Here is a 19,533-nt window from a genome sequence, read left to right as displayed (position 1 = left end):
ATATAATTTCTGCTCATATTCTATTGGCAAGAACTTTGTCACATAACCATACTACTATACTGCAATGAAGGCAGGACAATGTAGTTTACCTGTGTGCCCTGGAAGAAAGGGAGAATTGCATTTCCCTCACCACGTGTATGCTTGCAGTTTATTTTTAGAAAGTAGCATAGAAGGCTCATGTCCATGCCCAGATAGACGGGACTCTCTATTTAGCTGGCATTTTTTTCCCTGGCCTGTCCACCCCCACATGGAAGGGAGTCAACTTTGAAGGGTAAAGATGAGCACAGACTTTTGCTTGGGAAGAAGGACCCCTCAGTCTGGAAAGGTGAAAGACAGAGGGAAAACCATTGAGACTGATGAAATCAAACACAGATGGCCTGTGTACAATGAACGCTCAATCCCTATAGGGTTGTCTCCTCTGACATTTGAAAAAAAAATGTATTAATAAATTTAAGACAAGATGCTCAGCTTCACATAGTGGGCAATAAATGTGTAGAGTTTTTAGAAAAGTTTCTAATAACACAGGGATTGACCTTTCAACTTGACTTCAGGGAGTATACCAATAGCCCCTAACACACACACACAGACAGAAACACACACAGACAGACACACACACACACAGACACACAGACACAGACACACACAGACACAGACACACACCACCACCACTACGCATCCACTATATGCCTTTGGGGGGGGTCCCTAGTAACAAATGGGTTTGGGGAGGAGGCTGGCCCAACTTTTGCCTAGGTACCCATCAAGAACCTTGAACCAAGCCCAAGCCCTGACTGCGCAGGAGCAAGCCGGCCTTAAATGGCATTCATCAATGTCACAGCCACTTGCAACAAGAGCTCTTTCCTGGTTACTTAAAATGACACCAGGAAGCTTTTCGGGAAGAAAAAACTGTCAAGTGGCAAATGAAACCCATCCATGGCTATCTTCATAATTTGGAGCCTCTCAAAACGGAAAACCTTTTTTTTTTTTTTTTTTTTTTTGAGACGGAGTCTTGCTCTGTCGCCCAGGCTGGAGTACAGTGGCGCCATCTCGGCTCACTGCAAGCTCCGCCTCCTGGGTTCACACCATTCTCCTGCCTCAGCCTCCCGAGTAGCTGGGACTACAGGCGCCCGCCACCACGCCAGGCTAATTTTTGTATTTTTAGTAGAGACGGGGTTTCACCTTGTTAGCCAGGATGGTCTCCATCTCCTGACCTCGTGATCCACCCGCCTCGGCCTCCCAAAGTGCTGGGATTACAGGTGTGAGCCATCGCGCCTGGCGGAAAACCATTTTTTTAATCTCTCTCTCCCTGGCAGGGCCGTGGCCCACGGAGGCTTCCTTCCCCAAGGCCAGCAGCAAGACAGCTTCACCTCTCTATTGTGATTAGGGCTCCCGCGATGCTAAGGACTCACCCCGGATATCAGAGCCCCTCTCAGACCTTGTGGGCCCGCAAGGCAAGGTCCAGATTACTTCCTTTGATTTTCCAGAAGCTTAGCTGCTGAGACACAGTGGAAATTTTGATTGCGTTTTCCACACCTTCCGGTTCATCTCATCCCTAAGAAGGTGCTATGGATTATTTCAACAGTGTCAGATGGGAAATAAATTCTCATGCAAGCAAAAGGCCACAAACACCAGGGCTTGGGGGTGGGGTGGAGGGAAAGCAGAGGAGAGGGAAATGAGAAATTTGATGCTGACATATTGCAGGCTGAAGAAACATCTTTTGCTCTTTTCCTGCCCTAAGAATAAAAACTCCCTGATAGGGCTGCACTCCTCTTCCCTATTAAGGAGATGTGGTTTGGGCTAGAGGAACAACTGTTCCCAATAAACAGGTGGGCAGCCCAGCTTTCCCTTTCTTTTCCTTTGGAAGTCATATTTGCTCTTGTTTGTGGCCCTAGAAATCCTCCCTACCACGGATTACACTTTGTTTGAATTAATAAAGCCTCGTGGGGTTTATTGCTGTTTTTAGGGCCCAGCCCCTTATTTGGCTTTGGCAAAGGACACTTCCCTGCTGATTCATAGCACTCCTATTGTATTGGGCACATGGAGGAGAGAAGGACATGAGGAGGCTGTGGACCAGGGGACAAAAGACTCAAACAATAACACAAAGGCATAGGATGAATATGTGTGTGATGATCTATGTTCTTGTGTGATTAAGCACAGCTGCTTGTGTGAATATAGTTGGCTATTGTTTTGATGAGAAGGGGCTTTTGGAGCCTGTTTATCCCATTAGATGTCACTAATATAAAAAAAGACAGGGTGGTAATGATGGGACAATTTGTGGTTAGATAAACTTGAGTTCAACTGTTGGTTCCCCCACCTATTGGCTGTGTGCCCCATCATTTAACCTCTTTGAACCTCAGTTTCTTCACTTGCAAAATCAGACTAAGAACATGATAGGAGACCGGACACGGTGGCTCACGCCTATAATCCCAGTGCTTTGGAAGGCCAAGTCAGGAGGATCACTTGAGGCCAGGAGTTTGAGACCAGCCTGAGCAACACAGAAAGACAAAAATAAAAATAAAAATAAATTAGCTGGGTGTGGTGGCACACACTTGTAGTCCTAGCTACTTGGGAGGTGGAGGTGGGAGGATTGCTTGAGCCTGGGAGTTTGAGGTTGCAGTGAGCTGTGATCACCCCACTGTTCTCCATCCTCAGTGACAGAGCAAGATCCTGTCTCAAAAAGCGAGAGCAACAACAAAAACCTCACTATGGGAGGTAGACGGCTAATGGAACATGGCAGTGTGGAGAGGGGTCACTAGGGAGAGGCTGGCTTGGTAGCCAGCAGGAAGCCTCTCAGGGCCACAGTTAACTTGGCAAATTGGTCACAGGTTGGGTTTAGTCATGCAGGCTCAGGAATCTGATGTCACACACCATGAGGGTGGCTATTTTTTTCAGGGTCCAATTAACATTAACCTGGCTTATAGAGACTGATATATAAACCAAAGTGCCCAATCACTGATTCAAAGCAAGAAACCAAGTCACTCAGAGGACTAGAGGCTCCCTTCCCCAGTCAGGGCATTCCAAGTCAATGGGTGAGTATGTGGGAAGCTTGGCTAAGGAACAAGGGAAACTGATTAAATTGATTAAATAAATGGTTTATTATCTACTTACTCCTTTAGCCCGTCTCCCGGGATTCTCCTGTTCCTCACACCACAGTTGCACCAGAGAGCTTGCTTTTCTGAGAATGTGCCACATTCTCCATTATGCACGTTTGTTGGGTCCCCACCCAGCATTCTTTCCTCTCCTAACAAACAATGCTCAACTTTTTCTCCTGGCATCATACACACACACACACACACACACACCATGAGCTTCAGGGACACTGATTTCACTCCCAGCTCCTGCTCCAAGGTGGCAAAAAAAAAAAAAGAAAAGAAAGAGTCCATTACAAACTCCATGCATCAGGTAAACCACCAATCAGGGCAGATATGTGACTTCATTTGACACAGTCAGGGTGGCTCTCAGGGATCTTACTGGAACTATGGGGAGAGTGCTCTGTCTTCCTTTGACCTGTGCAGCATGTGGACTTTCTTCTGAAACAGCAGCAGCCGATTTGCCTCAGTGAGGAAAGCTGAGGATGACATTGACACACAGAGGAAGGCCAAGCCCAGAAAATCATAAAATAGGTCTGAGGTCCTGATCAAGCCATGCCTGAAGCCTGCCTGATTCCTCTGGAAACATGGTTCTCAATTTGGGGGTGGGGGTAGGTAGACAGTGCTGCCCCTTGGGGCATTTTGGAAATGTAAGGGGTTCTTTTGTTTGTCATGGTGACTGGGGATGTTACTGCCATTTAGTCTACAGTCAGGAATGTTAGACGTTCTACAATGTGTAGATTATACCCCATGGCAGAGAACTGTCCACAGTCCTGCCAGACTTGTGTATGTCTTACCCAACATCAATGTTGGTGTGCACACTGCAGCAGGAACTGGAATCAAAGTCTGGTGGGCAGAATCATGGCTCCCAGAGACATCCACGTTCTCACCCAGAATCTGTGAATGGTACCTTTCCATGGCAATGGGGACTTTGCACAGATGTGACTAAGGATCTTGAGATGCAGACATTGTCCTGGATTATCCACTTGGGCCTGATGTAATCACAGCACTCCTCAAAGAAGGGACACAGGAGAAGTCAGAGTCAGAGGAGAAAGTGATATGGTGACAGCAACAGAGATTGGAGTGATGTACTTTGAAGATGGAGGAAGGGGCCACAAGCCAAGAAATGCAGGCGGCCACTAGAAGTTGAATAAGGTAAGAAATGGGCCTCTCTCCTCAGAGCCTCTGTGAGGGACCAGCCGTGGCAACACCTTGACTTTAGCACAGAAACTGGATTTGGACTTCTGACCTCTAGAACTGTCTGGGAATAAATCTGTGTGGTTTTAAGCCACTAAACTTGTTGTAATTTGTTATAGCAACCACAGGAAACTAATGCAAAGCTATGCCTGAAGGACTCAAGGCAGCCGGTTTTGTTTTGTTTTAATGGGAGATGTGTTTATGGGGATGTTTTCCCACTCGTCTTGAGGCAGAGTGCATCCAGTGCTGCTTCCTCCTGAAGGATCGGGCTTCTGGAAGCCTTGCTTCTCCTCCTGTGGGCTGGCAGAGGACAGTGGAGAAGCCAACACACAAAACTACTGTTTGTGCATGGCTAACAAATGTGATTTTATAGCATTCTGGGCATTTCACATCATGAAGTGGGAACTGGGGCTCCGCACCAGGCACTTCTTCTGTTTCCTCTTCTCCTCTTCTGGAAAGGGATGCAGGAGATCTTTTGCAAGGGGCATGTTTTTGTGGGTGGGTCATCACCTCCAGAAAGGCAGCTGATCCATTTGATTGCTATAATTAACTGGGGCTAGCCCCTGGCTGTTTTACATATACACCCAGAGTGCTTTTCTCACAAATATAGACAATGTTTTTCAGGGAAGATGGGCTTTACTTTATTCCAAACTTTACCAAGAGTCATTCCCATTCCATCAGAAAATCACACGAACTATGGCCAAGGCTACTTGGGATCCACCTCCCTATACTGGCCTGCACTTGTCACAGTCATGCTATGGGGATTCTGAGTATGGATGTGAATATCTCACCCCTTATGTTGTCTTCTGGAGTAGCTGTACCCAAACATTTACATATTAAAATGCACATCATTTTGTTACAAATATGTTCCTTTCCTTCTTCCTGTGACCTCTATGAGCTAGTTAGGCCCTCATAGTGCTTCTTTTTTCTTTTTCTTTGTGGAAAATATGGATGCATGTAGGTTATATTATGCACTAATTCCATTTCAGGAGATACAAACTATTTTTTAGAGAGAAGGGACTTTAGGTCAGATAGGACTGATAATTACAGCTCTCAGATATGGTTGTTGCTATGAGCACCTGCTATCTGAGTAATTATGTCTCCTCTGGTGACCTTCCTCGCCTCTAGGGCTGGCATGATGAGCCCATGCAGTATGTCCTGCCAGTCCCCACTCCCTTGTCTATAACAGATGCCATTAGTTCAGTGCAGCACCATTTTCCATTGCAATGGGATTTAGTCTAAAATTTCTTCTCATCAGAATGTTAGAAGCAGCTACCGCCCACAGACAGGAGTTAGTACAGGAGATCACTTCCCTGTGAATCCAGAACAGGCAGATCCTTTTGCCTCAACATCCTTCTCTCTTGCCCCAGGGCCATTGCAGGCTCGGCTTGGACCTCTGCTCCTCACCCCCATCCATGAGGCGGGTGACAGGAGCCCCTTCTCCCTGCGCTTGCCTCTGTCATTGCATGCATCTCACAGTTTGAAAAGTGGCTGTTTTCGTTTTTAGTTTTATTTCTTGGGACAGAGTCTTGCTCTGTCACCCAGGCTGGAGTGCAGTAGCATGATCATAGGTCACCGCAGCCTTGACCTCCTTGGTTCAAGTGATCCTCCCAACTCAGGCTCCTGAGTAGCTGGGACTGTAAGTGTGCTACCACCACACCCAACTAATTTTTATTTTTATTTTTATTTTTGTAAAAATGGGCACTATGTTGGCTTGGCTGGTCTTGAATTCCTGGTCTCAAGTGGTTCTCCCACCTAGGCCTCCCAAAGTGATGAGATTATAGGTGTGAGCCACTGTGCCTGGCCGAAAGTGAATGTTTATTTCTCTCCCCCTCCAAATGCAAGCTTTTTGAGTGCAGAAGCTGTGATACATTCCTTGAGATGAACTCAGCGCCTGGTAGGGAGTAGGAGCTCCATAAATCTTTGATAAAATGGAGCAGGCAGATGGACTCAGCCAACATGTGCCATCCAGGTCTCTAGCCCCTGTCCCCTACCAAGATTTACTGATTCCCTTCGACCTTCTGACGGCGATTTTTCATTGAGCTGTGCTCATCTAATCGAGTAGGTCCATTTGAACTGCTCTTAAGGGCCTGAGAGTGAACACATGTCATTCTTGGTTACCCAGCTGCCAAGAACCCCTCCTAGACAGGACAGGTGGGAGGGAAGACACTCCTCCCCTTCTGCGGGTAGAGGAAGTGTGTCACTCAGGACTTCGAATCTGGAGGGAGGGACACTAGGACGCAGAGCCAGTTAGAGACAATTAGCAGCAGCTGCAGTGGGACCCACAGTCTAGTGGTGCGGTGGATGTGTCCAGGGCCGCAGCATCCAGTAGGACAGAGGTGAGCACATCCAGGGACAGGGGAGCAGGAATGAATGTGCAGTCGTGATGATTGCAGCAGTGGCCTATGCAGGTGGCTTCTGAGAGGGGCTCTTGTCTAGCCCATGTCTAATTGGGATCTGTTGGAGCCCGGTTCCCCAGCTCCTTGTCAATTACATGAGTTCCCAGATACCTTTCCAATCAATCCCTGCCCTCACTCCTGTCCCCGATTCCTGCTCCTTTCCCTACAGCCCCCTTCAACCCATTTCACCCACTAAATCTTCATCCTCACTGCCCCATCCCTGAATGGAATCTACCTGGCTCCCCACCCTGCCCCCAACACATATCAGATCAGTGCCCAGATCTGAGCAGTCACTGGGTCTCCAGTACCCCATCTTTGTAGCTGCACCATGAGGCTTCCCTCAGTTCCAGCAAGGGAGCAAGGGAAGCTGCCCAGCTTCGGGGAGAGCAGCATTGGGATTTCCCTGTTGGTGTTCCCATCCATGAAATCTAGAGAAGCTTTGGGAGTAAGATGCATGTTCATTTTTTATAGGTACCTACGTTTCATTTTTATTGTCCGAAACCATATTTAAAGAGGAATTATTTTCCAAGTTTAAAAAGGAGCCCAATCAGCTCTCCTAGCCAGTGAGCCCACATGGCCGGTGAGAAGCAGCTTTGGTTTCTTCTTGCTCTGCCCAAGGGCCTATCTAGATCATAAAAGAGCAACATTAATCTTAAATGACTCCTTGCTTTGTTACCCTGGGAAGGGCTCCAAACTCAATGAAATCCTCCTGCCACAATAACAACAACAATGACCAGGAACGTGCAGTGAGCACTTGCCCAGCACTCAGCTCAGCCGCCCATACATTGCAGAGATGATTTCATTTGCTATCACAACAATTCCATGTGCTCGGCACAGTCATGCCCTGTCTGTCAACAGGGAAATGGAGGCACTGAGGGACTTTCCCAAGGTCACATAGCTGGCAATGGCAGTCTTGGACACTAACCCCTAAAGGAAGAAAAAAACAAGGGAAAAGAAGTTGGAAGAATGAGGGAAATGTTATAGACTGGCAGAGTAACAACTCCTGGAAAAAAAATTGGCGATTGCCTAACAATCCTGATTTAAAATCTGGAGCAAAGAGGCCATGCAAAAGATTGCATGCCAAACAAAGTACATTTTATATAATAATTTTTAAAATACTGTGGGTTTTTTAATATAATGATTGGGTGAACAAATAGAACTATCTGTCGTCCTTCCTCCAAAACAATAAGCACACTTTCTCTTATGAAAAGGGGACTGTAATAACTTTTTTTTTCTCCTTTTTGAGACAGGGTCTCACTCTGTCACCCAGGCTGAAGTGCAGTGGTGCAATCTCAGCTCACCGCAACCTCCGCCTCCTGGGTTCAAGTGATTCTCCTGCCTCAGACTCCTGAGTAGGTGGGATTACAGGTATATGCCACCACGCCCGGCTAATTTTGTATTTTTAGTAGAGATGGGGTTTCTCCGTGTTGGTCCGTGACCTCAGATGATTCGCCAGCCTCGGCCTCCCAAAGTGCTGGGATTAGAGGCATGAGCCACCACTCCCGGCTATATTTGCCTTTTTAAAAAATCTCTAATCTCATGACAGATTATGCTTTCATTATTTAATTGTTTATGTCATTGCTGTAAAGGAAAAGAAAATTAAGTGAATACTTTATTACAATAATATAATTAATAATGTTGCTAAAATCAAGGCAAGAAAATTAGTTTTATGGAACAAAGGCTGCGATAACATATGAATTATGTACGTCTTTATTTTGTTACTCAGCTAGATCTTGCCAGCCCATCAGCAGACCAGACATGTCCTATAATCATAAAATCGAAGCCAGGCATGAGGCTCACGCCTATAATCCCAGCACTTTGGGAGGCCAAGCTCAGTGGATTGCTTGAGCCCAGGGGTTCGAAACCAGCCTGGCCAACATAGTGAAACCCCTAAAAATACAAAAATTATCTGGGCATGGGAGACTGAGGGAGGAGATTCGCTTGAGCCTGGGAGGCGGAGGTTGCAGTGAGCTGAGATCATGCCATTGCACTCCAGCCTGGGTGACACAGTGAGACTCTGTCTCAAAAAAAAAATAATAAAAATAAATAAAATAATGAAATTCAGATGTCTTTAATAGTTTGTTGACATGCAGTCATATAAAAGTCAGAGCTTTATACATATTTAAAATTTTTGTTGTTACAAAGATAACTGTATCAAGGTAGAGGATAAAACATGTTTTATTTAACTTTTTGTTGTCGTTGTTGTTGTTGTTTTAAGATGGAGTCTCGCTCTGTTGCCCCGGTTGGAGTGCAGTGGTGTGATCTCAGCTCATTGCAACCTTCTCCTCTTGAGTTCAAGTGATTCTCCAGCCTCAGCCTTCCAAGTAGCTGGGATTAAAGGCGCCTGCCACCACGCCCGGCTAATTTTTTGTATTTTTAGTAGAGATGGGGTTTCATCATGTTGGCCGGGCTGGTCTCGAACTCCTGACCTCAAGTCATCCGCCCGCCTTGGCCTCCTGAAGTGCTGGGATTATAGGTGTGAGCCACTGCACCTGGCTACTTAACAGTTTATTGGCTTGATGTATTACCTCTTCACATTTAGACACATGGTATGTGGAGTTCCATTCATGCTCTTGCACTGGGACCCATCCACATCTTGGTGGACCTGCCTCTGTGACCACATCTTGGTGGACCTGCCTCTGTGAAGATTGAGGGTATAGGCAGTATTCTGGGGTCTATATCCCAGAAAATCAGCAGCCCAGCTTAGCAGTTATTCTGATATTCTGATTAGGTCTAGCCCCAAATTGCAGAAAAACAGATGGCAACAGCATCAAATCAGTTAGAAATTCTCCAATAATAGTGCTAAACATTGTCATGGGGTTGGAAAAGGCCACCCTAGCAGACTGGTGGCTGGAAGTGGAGAGATTCAGAAAATGCACAGTGGCTGTGACAACCACTACAGGGAGAGAATCCTCGAGAAGCTGATGGGCTCAGAAGGCCACTTGTTCTGATGAACAGAACATGAAATCAACTCATTTTGCTGTCCTACTCTGGAGGAAATGCAGCAGACCTCTGCAATGGGTCTGCATCCAGGTCCCGGGCACCAGGGCCCATCCTGAGCATAGAGGGTTCCAGGCAACAGAAGCTGGGTCTGTCCTGAGGCTTCCACCTCTGATTACCCCCAAACCAAAGCTTCTCTAGAGCATGTTTATAGGAAGCTAAAGATAAAACGTGGAGCCCACCTGCTCAGGTTAATGACATCACCTCCAAGTATAGAAGTTGGGTCCTTCAATCAGATTTAAGATTTATTTATGGCCGGTGCAGTGGCTCATGGCTGTAATCCCAGCACTGTGGGGAGGCTGAAGCTGGCAGATCACTTGAGGCCAGGAGTTCGAGGGCAGCCTGGCCAACAAGGTGAAACCCCATCTCTACTAAAAATACAAAAATTAGCTGGGCATGGTGGCACATGCCTGTAATCCCAGCTACTCGGGAAGCTGAGGCAGGAGAATCTCTTGAGCCTGGGAGGTGGAGGTTGCAGTGAGCCAAGATAGGTTGCAGAGTGCCGCTGCAGGAGACTCCGTCTCAAAAAAACAAACAAACAAAGACTTATTTATAATCATTTATAATCATTCAGCATATGCAAAGTCTCAGGCGACTCAGAAAGCGATCTGGGTTCTACTTCCAGTTTCTAGTTTCTGTACTAACCACGGGACCTTGGACAATTCCTTTCACCTTTACAGGCCTCTGTTTCCTCATCTTGAAAACAAAAGCACAGTCTTAGATCATTTGTAAGGTCCCTCTTGCTGTGCAACTCTACGGTTTATCTGCCAGAGGGATTCCTCCTGTGTGCCTTGGACTATGTCCAGTATCAAGATTACTCACTCCAAAAGGCAGTTGTTCCTTTGTTTGCTGGCCTCCGGGGAAACCCAGACATTTTATGATGTCCCTGCTATGCGGGTGGCAGGGAGTGCCTGGTGGCTGGTGCCCTCTGCCTCCGGCCTGTGTCATTAACATTAGCCCAGCCTCTTTGGTGGAGGTCATCCCACCCTTGTTATGTGGTCAGACATGCACCTTCAGGGAAGTAGTCACAAGACAATAGTTCCCTTTGACAGAGAGAAGTCCTTTCAACTATGGTAGACAGCCCTTGAATTCTATCATGGGGTTCACTGGGTAGCTTCTTTAAATCATGGCTTACTTTCATTAACTTAGTCAATAAATATTTAATGAAGGACAATAATATCTACCTCATCGTATTACTGTGAAGAGTAGACTAGTTCATATACAACTTTGAATAGTGCCTGACACGTAATAAATTCCAATAAATGTTCACTATGGAGTACCTACTGCATGCCAGGCACATGCTAGGTGCTGGAGTGCCACAGGAGCAAGACCAGCTCCTGGAGGAACTCACAGAGGCAAGATGGATGTGCCTACAAGAGTGTGCTACGAGAAGAAATGCAACACAGGAAGAATCCAAAGCCATGGGCATGCAGGTGAGGGACGTACTGATTCTTCGGGGAAGGAGAAAACAATGGAGGGTGAGGGGGACATCTGTCACTTCCCAGTACCCGGCATCACAGCCCTGCCTTCTTCACATAGAATCCATCTTTCTTATGGGGGATCCATTCCATGGAGTCAGATAGGACTGATCCCAGAGGAGGGCAGGTGGCCCAAGGTTGGCCATGAGGGTATTCTGTCTTCCTGCTGACAGTCACGGGCTCAGGGATGAGCATGGGGCACATGCTGGGGCAATCCGAAAGCTCCTGGGGACTTTCACCAAACCTATTAAAGAAGTGTTCACTCTCTCTTTGTCTGGGATCATGAGACTTGAGGAAAACACACATCTGGAGCTCCCAGTGTGACTAACTTTAACTTTAGGTGGAGGAAAACTAAATCTAAGTCAGAGGAGAAACTGGAGAGAGAGAGTGAGGCCATGACACTCTGAACTTCTGGATCCTCTTGTGCCTGAAGCTACAACCACTCCCAGTTACATAAATCAATAAAGTACCCCTTTGCCCACTGTATTAGATTTTTGGCATTTGCAACCATCAGCCTTGGCTAATACAGAAAGTTTTTTTTAAAGAAGATAGGACATGTGAGCTAGAGTTTGAAGAACATGCTCACCAGTCAAAAAAGTTCTATATTAATCTTTGGGATTCAGGAACCAACCATAATTCCCAGGATTTCTTGAGATGTCTCAAAACTTATAAATTGTTCTGTATTTTTATAATACTATTATGCTGGGTGCAGTGGCTCATGCCTGTAATCCCAGCACTTTGGGAGGCTGAGGTGACGGGAGTTCAAGATCAGCCTGGGCAACATAGTGAGACCGTGTCTCCACTAAAAGTCAAAAAATTAGCCAAGTGTAGTGATGTGAACCTGTAGTCTCAGCTACTCAGGAGGCTGAGGTGGGAGGATCACTTGAGCCCAGGAGATCCAGGCTGCAGTGAGTTGTGATTTCATCACTGTGATTTCTTCAGCCTGGGAGACAGTGCAAGATCCCGTCTCAAAACAAAACAAAACAAAACAAAAAACCCCTAATGATTTACATGTTTTTAAATGATAACAGAGTGACCATAATAAGAAATAATGAGGCTGGGCTTGGTGGCTCACACCTATAATCCTAGCACTTTGGGAGGCCAAGGCGGACACATCACCTGAGGTTAGGAATTTGAGACCAGCCTAGCCAACATGGTGAAACCCTGTCTCTTGTAAAAATACAAAAAAATTAGCTGGGTGTGGTGGCGCACATCTGTAATCCCAGCTACTTGGGAGACTGAGGCAGGAAGAATCACTTGAACCTGGGAGGTGGAGGCTGCAGTGAGCAGAGATCCTGCAACTGCACTCCAGCCTGGGCAATGAGAGTAAAACTCCGTCTCAAAAAAAAAGAAACAATGAATCATGTTCCTGTGTCAGGGTTATCATAAATGTTTCAAAAGTTTTCTGTTTAAAAAAAGGTATAATAAATGTATAATTATTGTTATGAGAAAATGTATGGTACTTATAGATTATTTCAATAACATAAAAATAATCTCTGTGATAAAGACATTTGATAACAAAACTAAAAGAGAAGATTAACACCAAATAAAAGTCATCAAAAGTTGAAAGATACTTTCACAAATACTAAAACATTATTCTCAAAAGGAGATGTTTATACACAGCATTAATTGCCCTCCATGATAATCTTGATCTTTGTTTCATGAGGAATACTGTAGTGGGAGAAAAATGCCTTTCATTTTGTGTTGACACAGGTTGAATTAAGAGTGCACCTCTGAAAGCATCTTCCAACTGGGCATTAGGATACAAGTTGCTTCCTCTAAGCTGGTTTTTTATTTAATGATGAAACTGTTGTCTCCTTGCCCTGATTTTGGTTTTGTCCTGGAATCGATATAGGTTTTTCTAGTTCCGACTTTAGACTGTTCCTGATTTCATGTCTGAGTGTCCCATGCCCACCTTATCTTCTCTTTAGGTTTCCTCCTTGCTGGGGTTTGAGCTGGACACCCCGGGGGTTCAGCAAGGCCCGTCCACTCCACCTCATGGTAAGGCCAGCATCTCTCAGCCCCACCAGGCTCCTGGGGTCTCCAGGCAGCTGTCAGCTGCACAGCGCTGCTCACTGCTGGGCCTTCTGAGTCTTGCCCTGTCCAGGCCTCCCCCAGAAGACACCCCCTACAGTCCTGGGCTCCTCTTCTGGGCAGCTTCTCCTCTCCAGTTCCCTGACCCCACAAATTCCAGTGACTTCAGCAGCCTCCATCTTCTCTGAGCTCTTCCTTCTCAGCTCAGCGAGACCACATCTCTTCATCTCCTTACTGGGGTCCAGAGAGTGCCCCCAGGGGTGGTTGTGGGGTCACCTATGGGTTTCCTGGCTCTCAAGGATCAGCCCTGTGTCCCTTGGGGTCTAATTCCTGGAAACAGTTGTCTTTTCTATTTTGCCCATTTTTACAGTTCTTTAAAGCAGGCGAGTACCCATTTAATATCAGTCGCAGCCACATGGCCAGATATGAAAACTCATCTCTTATTTTTCGTTAAACATATGTTGTGGGCCAGGCGCAGTGGCTCACGTCTGTAATCCCAGCACTTTGGGAGGCCAAGGTGGGTGGATCACCAGAGGTCAGGAGTTAGAGACCAGCCTGGCCAACATGGTGTCTCTACTAAAAAAAATACAAAAATTAGCCGGGTGTGATGGCGGGCACCTGTAATCCCAGTTACTCGGGAGGCTAAGGCCAGAGAATCGCTTGAACCTGAGAGGGAAGGTTTGCAATGAGCTGAGATTGAGCCACTGCACTCCAGCCTGGGTGACAGAGGGAGACTCTGTCTCAAAAAAAAAAGAAAGAAAGAAAATGTTGTGATGATGAGGATATTGTTCAAGTTTATAACGTGTATATTTTATTTTGAAGTCACAATTCCACTGTTTTCTCTCTTTAATGCCATAATTCTACATTTAAATGGATTCAGTGTTCTAAGTCTTTCTACAGTGCTCTCTCCATTCTTGAGTTTTTCATGTGATTCATTTTCCTTACAGGTTAGATTTGAAAACAAGCAGGCTTTTTTCTCCCAAGAAGCACTCACGGGTGTTACATTCCTTGTCGTGTTTTCGTGTTTAGGATTGTGTCTTGGCCTTTATACTGAAATGGCATCTTGTCTGGGTCTTATTTTCTCAGTCACATTTTTTTTTCATAGACAATGTGCTATTGTCTTCCTTAATTATTCCCTAGCGATAAAAATATTTTAAAAAATGTTTAGGGTGGATGTGGTGGCTCATGCCTATAATCCGAGCTCTTTGGGAGGTTGAGATGAGAGGATCACTTGAGTCCAAGAGTTTGAGACCAGCCTAGGAAACGTGGTGGGACCCCATCTCTATATTTAAAAAAAAAAAAGCTGGGTGTGTTGGTGCACACCTCTGGTCCCAGCTACTCAGGAGGCTGAGGTAGGAGGATTCCTTGAGCCTGGGAGGTGGAGGCTGTAGTGAGCGATGATTGAGCCAGTGCACTACAGCCTGGGCAACAGAGTGAGACTGTGTCTCAAAAAAAAAAAAAAGTTTAGAATTTTGTTTCCTTTTTTCTTATGAAATACTGATACCTACAAAAAGCATGTAGAACCGATATATTATAAATAATCAAAATAAAATAAACGCAAGTTCATTGCCCCCTTTAGAACTAGAATGTTGCCACTGCAGCTCCCTATGCTCCTGCCCAAGCCCTCCCCCACTCCAACCCTCAGAGAGAATCATTATCCCGGCTTCTTTGTAGAATTACCATTAATTTTTTCTTTCATCTTTTTTTCTTGAGACAGAGTCTCTCTCTGTCGCCCAGGCTGGAGTGCAGTGGCACAATCTCGGCTCACTGCAACCTCCACTTCCCAGGTTCAAGTGATTCTCCTGCCTCAGCCTCTAGAGTAGCTGGGATTCCAGGTGCCCGCCACCATGCCAGTCTAATTTTTTTGTATGTTTAGTACAGATGGGGTTTTGCTATGTTGGCCAGGCTGGTCTTGAACTCCTGACCTCAGGTGATCCACCTACCCTGGCTTCCCAGAGTGCTGGGATTACAGGTGTGAGTCACTGCACCCAGCCAATTTTTTCGTAAATAATATATTATTTAATTGTTAAATGTTTAATTATTTTTTATTGTTTTTAAACACGATAAATGCAGTATGTTTCTAAGATTCAGTCACCTTGATGTATATAGCTGTAGTTCATTTATTTTCAGAGTAGTTGAGAATTTAAATTTTATGAATATACTACAATGCATTTATCCATTCTCCTGTCAATTACAGCTCTTTCCAGTTTTTTCCTATCATGAGCAATGCTGTCGTCAACATACCTCTGCTTGTCTCCTAGTATATGCAGCAATAAGTTTTGTATGATATATATACACAGGTTAAATTGCTGGAGCTGTAGGATATGTGCATGGTCAGCTTTACAAGCTAATGCCAAGTATTTTTCTAGAGTTGTTAAACAAATGTAACTCCCATCACTGGGGCATGAGTTTACCTGGCTGCGCTTTGTCTTCACTGTATCCTGGTCTTGAATGTTGCTGTGAAGAAGGCTGAATCCTCCCTGGGTTCTGCACCCCTGGCGAGATTCGCTTTTTCTATTAAGATACTTGAAAAATTTTTTATCACCAAAGTTCACTAATTTAATTAGAGTACATTTTTTCTTGTTTTTTGTTTTGTTTTGTTTTTTTGTTTGAGACAGGGGCTCACTCTGTTGCCCAGGCTGGAGTGCAGTGGCATGATCACTGCTCACTTCAGCCTCAATTTTCTGGGCTCAAGCAATCCTCCCACATCAGCCTCTGGAATAGCTGGGTCCACAAGTTTGCACCACCATGCGTGGCTAGTTTTTGTATTTTTTGTAGAGATGGGATTTCACCATGTTGCCCAGGCTGGTCTCAAATTCCTGGGCTCAAGCGATCTGCCCACCTTGGCCTTCAAAAGCACCAGAATTACAGGCATGAGCCATCGTGCCCAGCCTAGAGTACACTTCAGTATTTAACATTCTGTATTACATTTTTCTCAGAATACAGTCTATTCCATTTATTTGTATATTCAGTCCTTCATTTCATGGAAATTCACTTGATTATACATTTGAATACATCTTTTGTTCCATGTGTTGGATTCTCTACTTTTTTTTTGAGACGGAGCCTCGCTCTGTCACCCAGGCTGGAGTGCAGTGGCGCAATCTCGGCTCACTGCAAGCTCCGCCTCCCGGGTTCACGCCATTCTCCTGCCTCAGCCTCTCCGAGTAGCTGGGACTACAGGCGCCCGCCACCACGCCCAGCTAATTTTTTGTATTTTTAGTAGAGACGGGGTTTCACCGTGGTCTCGATCTCCTGACCTCATGATCCGCCCGCCTCGGCCTCCCAAAGTGCTGGGATTACAAGCGTGAGCCACCGTGCCCGGCCTGGATTCTCTACTTAAGGGACGCCAATTATCCTTATGTTCAGTCACATTTTCCTCTCTTTCATATCCATTTCTTTATCATTTATATTCACTGTGATTGTCTTAAGCCTTTCCTCTACATCATAATTCAATTTTCAACAGTATTTTGTTTCTTATTTCTAGTTTTTATTTTAACTCTATAATAATTCTGCCCTCTATTTGTTTCCCTATATCTGAAATCTCTCTTTTAATCTCATTTCGATTTTACCACCTCTTCTTTGCGTTCCTGTTTCACCTAATTCACTTTCTAATTAAGCAGTAGAGCCTGCAGAACTGGGAGGAATTGCCTTTATTGCTTGAGTCAGGTTTCCTCTCATTTGGGTTTCTGGTCATTTTCTTCATCCGTTGCCTTTTCCACCCTGCAGGATGGTGTTACAGTTGCCATGCTTTTTCTTTTCATTTGCTCATGTTTGGGGAATTTCAGACATTCATTTTATTTGTTCTGATAGCGTGTGGGTGACTTCTTGACGCTCTTCCTCTTCTATTTGTTTTCTTCTCTCAATTTCACTGGGAGAGTTGAGGGAACCAGGTGGGGAGGGCAGCGAAGGCTCGGAGGGCAGAGTGTCAGGGGCTAGCATGTCTGGGCTCCGCTCTGCCCACTGGAAGATTTAGAAGCCGTATCGGGATCTACTTCTCCAGACCAGGCAGTACACACCAGTCTCATGGAGGGTAGAACCTTAGGCTTTGCATCGGTGCTGAAATTCAGTTTGTAGCCCTGGAGCCTTCACCATGGTCAGAATCAGCCCAGTTGTTCGCTTCCTCCAGTTTACCTATTTCTCCCTAATAAGCATTTCTGCTGCTTTATTTACAGTCAGAGAAGGAAATGGATAAATAAACCTTTGTGCTTGGCTTCTCTCGGCTTTGTGCGTATTCGTGAGAATTGTCAGGACTTTGTTGGGTCTCCACTGCAGATTCGGGGGCGTGGGGAGCAGGTGAGGAGCCAAGTCCTGTCAGGCTTCTCCACTCTACTCCAGAATCTTGCTTATTTTCATGGTTAACAATTTTCAAAATTCATTGCCTCTTTCCTTATTTAATTGCTGTTGGTGAATTTCTCTTGTTTTTACCTCTTTTTTTTTTTTTTTTTTTTGTAGATGGATTCTTGTTCTGTCGCCCACACTGGAGTGCAGTGGTGCGATCTTGGCTCACTGCAACCTCTGTCTCCCGGGTTTAAGCAATTCTCTTGCCTCAGCCTCCTGGGTAGCTGGGATTACAGGCTCATGCCACCATGCCTAGCTAATTTTTGTATTTTCAATAGAGACAGGATTTCACCATGTTGGCCAGGCTGGTCACTAACTCCTGACCTCCAGTGATTCACTAGCCTCGGCCTCCCAAAGTGCTGGGATTACAGGCATGAGCCACTGCACCCGGCCTTGTTTATTTTTACTTCTTTGGGCTATTTTTGAGGTATCAGCAGACCAAAACTCTGTCTTGCTCCATTCTCACACTGCTATAAAGAACTACCTGAGACTGGGTAATTTATAAAGAAAAGAGGTTGAATTGACTCACATTTCTACAGGCTGTACAGGACGGATGGTTGGGGAAGTTTCAGGAAACATATAATCACGGCAGAAGGTGAAGAAGAAGCAAGTATGTCTTCACATGGCTGCAGGAGAGAGAGGGAGAGCAAAGCGGGAGGTGCTACACACTTTCAAACAACCAGATTTCATGAGAACTGTATCACGGGACAGGACATGGGGGATGGTGCTAAACCATTAGAAACCACCCTCATGATCCAGTCACCTCCACCACCAGGCCCCACCTCTGACATTGGAAATTATAATTTAACACGAGATCTGGGTGGGGACACAGAGCCAAACCATATCAAACTCTATGAGAAAATTTCAGACTGCCATCTTAGTCAGGAAGTTCTTTATTTATTGTATGTTATCTGGCTACCTCACTAGAATGTAAATTTCATGAGGGCAGGGGTCTTGTTGGTTTGTTTTATTCCTGTGTCTCTGGATGATGCAAAAACAGTACTTGGCATATTGCAGGTGCTCAATAAGTATGTGAAGGACAGATAAGTGGATGGATGAAGAAGCAAAGAAATTGATGAGGAGGCGGCCGGGCGCGGTGGCTCAAGCCTGTAATCCCAGCACTTTGGGAGGCCGAGGCGGGTGGATCACGAGGTCAGGAGATCGAGACCATCCTGGCTAACACGGTGAAACCCCGTCTCTACTAAAAAATACAAAAAAATTAGCCGGGCGTGTTGGTGGGCGCCTGTGGTCCCAGCTACTCGGGAGGCTGAGGCAGGAGAATGGCGTGAATCCAGGAGGTGGAGGTTGCGGTGAGCCGAGATCGCGCCACCGCACTCCAGCCTGGGGGACAGAGAAAGACTCCGTCTCAAAAAAAAAAAAAAAAAGAAATTGATGAGGAGGCTTTCACCATAGTTCAAGCAGGGACAGTGTGGGCCTAAGCAGTGGGGCAGCAGTGGAGAGGAAGGGGTGGCTTCGAGGCACATTGGAAGTTGGAGTAGAATGGAGAGCGCTTCCTAACTCAGGTGGAGTGAGGAGCAGAGAGTAAGAAGGAAAGCAAGACTCTTAAGCTAAACTGAAGATTCTGGGGCTTGTAGCTTGATGAACAGGTGTTGTGGTTAGGTCCTTCACTGAGAATCGAAACACCAAAGGGGCCGATCATACTGGGTTTAATTTGGACTTGCTGGCTTTGGTAACACTGGGCTGTCTTAAACACAAGGCTGATGTTCAGGAGAGAAGAGAGCTGGGCAGTTTGGGGAGGCATCAGCAAAGGCAGTGGTTGAAGCAGTGGAATTAGAAGAGTAGAGAAGACAAGAGAATGGGGCAGAGAAGTGAGGCACTGATCCAGATTTAAAGTAGAGGAGGGGTCACAGGCAAAGAAATCTGGTTCCATGAGGCTCCAGGTCCCAGAAAATGTTTTTAGAAATAAATCAAAAAAAGATATGCAGATGCATGTCGCATTTGTGCCCAATGTAACTTCTGTTTCACCTTCTTCCCCATCCT

The 19,533-nt window shown here is 45.7% G+C and overlaps 1 protein-coding gene and 1 pseudogene across 1 annotated transcript in view; one reads left to right on the top strand and one right to left on the bottom strand.

Annotated features, from left to right (window-relative positions):
• The window catches only part of ITPKB (inositol-trisphosphate 3-kinase B), a 226,506-nt gene that overhangs the window by 73,257 nt on the left and 133,716 nt on the right, over positions 1 to 19,533 (top strand). The window lies entirely within an intron of this gene.
• Positions 4,467 to 4,777, bottom strand: LOC116457435 (small ribosomal subunit protein eS27-like; annotated as a pseudogene).

This window comes from Hylobates moloch, unplaced genomic scaffold, assembly GCF_009828535.3.
Source record: "Hylobates moloch isolate HMO894 unplaced genomic scaffold, HMol_V3 SCAFFOLD_18, whole genome shotgun sequence".
In the NCBI taxonomy this organism is placed as follows: Eukaryota; Metazoa; Chordata; class Mammalia; order Primates; family Hylobatidae; genus Hylobates; species Hylobates moloch.
This window is presented reverse-complemented; position numbering and strand designations above follow the sequence as displayed.